Source organism: Bos indicus, chromosome 6 (assembly GCF_029378745.1).
Source record: "Bos indicus isolate NIAB-ARS_2022 breed Sahiwal x Tharparkar chromosome 6, NIAB-ARS_B.indTharparkar_mat_pri_1.0, whole genome shotgun sequence".
Lineage (NCBI taxonomy): Eukaryota > Metazoa > Chordata > Mammalia > Artiodactyla > Bovidae > Bos > Bos indicus.
In genome coordinates, this window is record NC_091765.1 from 50,329,489 (window position 1) to 50,336,024 (window position 6,536).

The 6,536-nt window shown below is 36.5% G+C and overlaps 1 pseudogene; it reads left to right on the forward strand.

The window, feature by feature from the left end:
- Window positions 1–4,469: 4,469 nt before the first annotated feature.
- On the forward strand, window positions 4,470–4,568 carry LOC139183715 (U6 spliceosomal RNA; annotated as a pseudogene).
- Window positions 4,569–6,536: the final 1,968 nt, after the last annotated feature.

The following is a 6,536-nucleotide window of genomic DNA, read 5'->3' on the forward strand; positions in this document are numbered from 1 at the left end:
AAAGAATTTATTTCAGAATTAAAGTCTTTTAACTTAAAATACAATATCCATAATTCTTCATATTTTTACTTTACTCACAAATATCCCATGTAAATTTCTTATAAACTGTGTTGTGCCTGCACCTCCCAGATTCACATATTGTAACCCTAACCTCAATGTGACTGCATTGGAAGATAAGGCCTATAAGACAGTGATTAAGGTTAAATGATGTCATAAGAGTGAAACCCTATCTATGTACTCGCTCAGTCATGCCTGACTCTGTGACCCCATGGCCTATACCCTACTAGGTTCCTACGTCCATGGGATTCTCCAGGCAAGAATACTGGAGTGGGTTACCATTTCCTTCTCCAGGGGATCTTCCCGACCCAGGGATCAAACCCGGGTCTCCCGCACTGCAGGCAGACACTTTACCCTCTGAGCCACCAGGGAAGCCCAATGAAACCCTAATCCAATACAAATGGCATTCTTCTAAGAAAGGGAAGAGATACTGGGAATGTGTGAGACAAAGGGAAGACCATGTGAGGACATAATGAGAAGGTGGCCATCTGCAGGTCATGGAGAGAGACCTCAAGAGAAAGTGACTCTGCTTGAACTTTTGGCCCCCAGAACTGTGACAAAATAAATTTCAATCATTTACTCCACCCAGCCTGTTATTTAAGTTCTGGTAAGGTAATATGAAGTTTTAAGACCAAGTTGTTTAACTTCTGTAAGTAAGTTTGGGGACAAGGAAAATATTATATACAGAAATCTATAATTTAGTACTTTTGCTTAAATATTCAAAGGTTTTACCTGAAATCTTAAAGGTATTCAGTTTTAATTCAAAACAAATGGCTGAGATGGGAAAGCCAGATGTTTCAGTTCGTTGTCCAAAAATGAAGCAAAATGAGGTATGGGATATAATGGGAAAATATATATATATAAAGTTCAAATGGATTGTCAGGGTTTGAAAGCAGAATTCAGAAAAACCTAAATTCATAAATTCATGTGTAGTTCTGATATGTTTCCACTCCTTTTAGGACAGTGACTGGTTGAATATAAGGTATAGATCTGGTCTTTGAAAATATAAACAATTAAACAGGATATCAATAATTTAGACAAACTGACCAAAAATGGACCTCAGGGCTATAGGAGCACTGGAGTACTTTGCAAAAAGGATGCTGCATATGGTTGGTTAACAGGATCCAGCACCCTTCAAGGGTGCTTTTCTGTACTGCAAAAGAAGACAGCTAAATATTTGTTCCCTAGATTTCCAACTCATTAAGAATACAAATTAGGTTCTATCAGTTAAATGCATTTATATAAGTTTTTTTAAGAGAAAAATTGAAATGAAGCCATCTTTCTGTTGATTTTTGTTGGTTTGTTGTTATTGTAAGCAAGCTGTGAGGATGCAGTTTTGTTCTGTGGCTTTGGTTCAGAATATATCTTCCAGCTTCACTGGTGTTTAAGTATAGTTTGGAGGAGGCAGCTTCCTGATTCATCCGGACAGCATGTCAAACTCCATGGTGCAGTGGTGGCCTTTTGATTTTCCACTTTTCTGACTGTATCAGAGGTCAGCCCTTTGTTGATCAATTCAGTATGTAATGTTCTAAGATATTTCTCAGAACCTATTCTTCCAATAGTTCTCTGGATTAAACCCCATTCTGTTCATAATATTTAGTGCATTCTGACTGTTAGAGAAACCAGCAAGAATGGTAAGTTTTCCGTATGGAATCTATTCTACTGGTGTTTGAGAAAGTAATGTGTTATCCATACTCTAAATTTGATAAAATATAAAATGTATACAATTAAAACCCATAGATACCTCCAAATGTATAATTGAATATGTAAATATAACTATCCCTCAAGCATGAAATTATCTCCAATTTCACACTTTGAACTTCTTTTTTCTTTGATGCACACATTTTTTCTAACTTCCTGTTCACACATAATGTGGTATACATTTGCTGAATTAATTATCATGACTAATAGTTAAATAGGAAAAAAAAATCAAACTATTTTCTCAACAAGGGAACATCCTTGATTTCATTATCAGTTAGCCAAAAAATTGAATCAGCACATAACCACAAACATATACACTGGTACTAAACCTTATTTCTCAGACCTGGTAACAATAAATAGAAAGAATGTATGAAAAAAAAAAAATTATACTGTTCTTTCAGCCTTTTGTTCAATTTGATTACTTCCCTTCCTTCAGTTCAGTTCAGTTCAGTTCAGTCACTCAGTCATGTCCAACTCTTTGTGACCCCATGAATAAAGCATGCCAGGCCTCCCTGTCCATCACCAACTCCCGGAGTTCACTCAGATTCACATCCATCGAGTCAGTGATGCCATCCAGCCATCTCATCCTCTGTCGTCCCCTTCTCCTGCCCACAATCCCTCCCAGCATCAGAGTCTTTTCCAATAAGTCACCTCTTCACATAAGGTGGCCAAAGTACTGGAGTTTCAGCTTTAGCATCACTCCTTCCAAAGAACACCCAGAGCTGATCTCCTTCAGAATGGACTGGTTCGATCTCCTTGCAGTCCAAGGGACTCTCAAGAGTCCTCCAACACCAGAGTTCAAAAGCATCAATTTTTCGGCACTCAGCTTTCTTCACAGTCCAACTCTCGCATCCATATATGACCACTGGAAAAACCATAGCCTTGACTAGATGGACCTTAGTTGGGAAAGTAATGTCTCTGCTTTTGAATATGCTGTCTAGGTTGGTCATAACTTTTCTTCCAAGGCATGAGCATCTTTTAATTTCATGGCTGCAGTCACCGTCTGCAGTGATTGTGGAGCCAAAAAAAAAAAATAAAGTCTGACACTGTTTCTACTGTTTCCCTATCTATTTGCCATGAAGTGATGGGACCAGATGCCATGATCTTAGTTTTCTGAATGTTGAGCTTTAAGCCAACTTTTTCACTCTCCTCTTTCACTTTCATCAAGAGGCTTTTGAGTTCCTCTTCACTTTCTGCCATAAGGGTGGTGTCATCTGCATATCTGAGGTTATTGATATTTCTCCCAGCAATCTTGATGCCAGCTTGTGCTTCTTCCAGCCCAGCATTTCTCATGATGTACTCTGCATATAAGTTAAATAAGCAGGGTGACAATATGAAGCCTTGACGTCCTCCTTTTCCTATTTGGAACCAGTCTGGTGTTCCATGTGCAGTTCTAACTGTTGCTTCCTGACCTGCATATAGGTTTCTCAAGAGGCAGGTCAGGTGGTCTGGGATTCCCATCTCTTTCAGAATTTTCCACAGTTTATTGTGATCCACACAGTCAAAGGCTTTGGCATAGTCAATAAAGCAGAAATAGATGTTTTTCTGGAACTCTCTTGCTTTATCGATAATCCAGCGGATGTTGGCAATTTGGTCTCTTCCCTTCCTTACTCAGAGGCTAAAACTGTATTGAGCTATAGACCCTTGCCCTAATATTTACCTGAGCTAAACCTGAAAAAATATTTTAAACAGCATTTCTTAAAATTATTTAATGAAAAGGGTACTTGAGAGGGAAGGAGGAAAAGTTTGTGTTCCTGTGGCTGCAGTGATTAACTACTGAAGAGAACTTCATTAGATCTCTCTGAGGCTGAGATTTCACTACAGTTAAAATCAGAGGTGAGCTAAATGATCTCTAAGACACCCAATTTCTCTGCTGGCTATGCTATCCCAGGAAGGAATATTTAAAGACTGTGTTAAAATAGGCTGTTAGATTATGAAAGAAAATGCTAAGTTAGAACCTATTAATTAAATATGCAGAGAAACGTGGGAAGAAACAAGGCATTTCCCAAAGGAGAATCCATAATTTAATGCAGATTTTAATTAATATAATACCAGAAACTATCAATAAATATTATGAAAGGAGCTTCTTTCTCCACCAAGCTTACTATGCTCCCATATGCCTTGCTGCTGTCCCCTGGGAGAAATCCTGGCACATATTTTCCTAAATCTTGAAAATATACTTATCTACAAAGTTGTATATTTTTGCTGTTTTTCTCTCTTAAAAGAGGAAAAAATGAAACTATCTGAATGTTATAATTTTCAAGGTGGTTTTTAGAGAAAAGCATAAGGATGAAGAAATTTTGTCATGATGTTGGTGATAGCAGATTATCCCTAGGATATTTACTTTTATTAAAACCTGTGGCTTCACTTTCTTAATATCTGTAGGGCTAAGATTGCTTAGATGTTAGGAGAAGACAGCAATGGCAACAACCATTTGGAATTTATCATCATTCTATCTAAAATGCATTTATTTTCCTTGAGCTGACTGAATACATGAAAAAGAAAAACATGTCTATGAGAGAAGCTTTAGAGTGCAAATTTTATTATAAAATATAAAAATTAATTAAATTACCCAAATCCACTCAATACTATAAATTGGTTCTCTTAGGTGAATGGAGCAGTGCATGGAAAGTTGCATTATCAATAGGACATTATGGCATTTTTCCATAGGAAGGCCACATACAGATTCTTCATAAAAAGAAAACACTCTAGTGCTTGCTTTGGTAGCATATGTGCTAAAATTTCAACAATACAGAAAAAAATTAGCATGACTCCTGCATATGCCAATTTGTGAAGCATTCCATATATTTTATAAAAAAAGCTTTATAATTTCAGGCATATTAGTAATTGTCTGTAATTTGAGGAAAAAACATTGCTTACACTGCTTACATTACTTACAGTTTGACCATTTGCCTAAGCACCCTAAGTCAATCAGGAGAGTAAACATAATGATTGATGAAATGAATTGACAAGCTGAGTGACTGAAGTAACCAAATAATATAATTCATCTAATATGAAATATGTGCAGTCTAAGTACTGCAAAATTCATTAATTCTACTATTTTATTCACGCTCTGGGAAGTCTCTGATCTCCTCTAATCTGCAAAATAGCACCTTCAGAAACTAAATAGGCTACATGCACCATATTGTTGGAAAACTCAAACACCTAAATGCATTGTCAAAACAAACACATGCTTATAGAGAATTAAAACTGATGAATCTAGCTTCCGGCATCTTTCTATACTGAAAACGACGGAAACCTCCAAAGAGACAGGAAAACACATTGTGAGTTAATGATACAGGATTAATAATTTTCATTGCACAAACACTGTCTTTTAAACACCGGAGAGCAGAAAGACAGAGTTTCCAAGTCAAGAAGGTTTTTATATACAAGTGCCATTATGCAGGACCTTAGGGGCCTTCCCAGAAACAACACCCCCGCCATATCCCTTCTCATCCTGTGTCTTCCACCTGCCTCTTATCTGCTGAAAAACTTTAGACTATTAGGCCTTCCCCAGGTTCCAAGAAGTAAATATAATCAGAGAAATAAGAAAATGTCAAAAAAAAAAAAAAAAGGAAAACAGTCAAAGAAGACAAAATAATAATAGTTTAGCCATTAAACAAAGTCAAAGACCTTTAGACCTTCTTCAGGGGCTATAGATGATATTATGAAAGATAGCCTTTGAGCTCTTTCACAGATACTGAAACCCTCACTAGATGGAAGAAGTTAACTATAGCTGACCACAAGAAGTATGTAGACCCCAGATAAGTTGGAATCAGAAGGTTGACGATGTTGACTTCTTGCACCTTGTAACTCTCAAAAGACCTTTCCCTGAAAGTAATCAGGGAGTTTGGGCCTTTTAAACACCAGCCACTTGGACTCCTTCTTGGTACCCTGCAATTAATGCTGCACTTTGCTTCAGCACAACCCAGTATCAGTAGATTGGCTTTATACTGTTCGTGGGTAATCAAACCCAAGTTTGGCTAGGTAAAATAAGGAGTGTAGATGTATCACTAGATAGCCTCATTAGTATTAACTTTAAACATAATAAAGACCCACATACACTCTTCAGCCCAGTGGAAAGCACAGAAGCCTTGGGGCTAACATAGCCTGTAATTACATTTCAAACAATTTTATTGCATATGACTCCACAATAAATTTTGTGTGATATAAAGGTATGAGACATGAGATAGGCAATTCACAGTCAAAATACATAAGTGACTTGCCAACGACCACATAAGTAATATATATTAGAGCCAGATTTAGTATTCACATTTTTAAACTCTTAATTCATTGCCCATTTCTATTACACAATATTAAATCTTACATGTTACAGTTATAAATGAAGTGTCAAATAAAATAAGCTCCATCCCCCAAACGTAAGTCACTATGGAGAACAATACGGAGATTCCTTAAAAAATTAAAAAGAGAGCAACCACATGATTCAATAATCCCACTCCTGGGCATATATTCAGAGAAAACCATAATTTTACAATATGCATGCACCCCAATGTTCACTGAAGCACTGCTTGCAATAGTCAAGACATGGAAGTATCCTAAATGTCCATTGATACATGAATGGGTAAAGAAGAGCAATGGAATATTACTCAACCATTAAAAAGAATATGATAATATGAAATAATGCCATTTGCAGAAATGTGGATGGACCTGGAAATTATCATACTAAATGATGTAAGTCAGAAAAAGACAAATTTTCACACATTACCACTTATATGTAAAATATTTTAAAAATTACAGAAATGAACTTATTCGTAAAA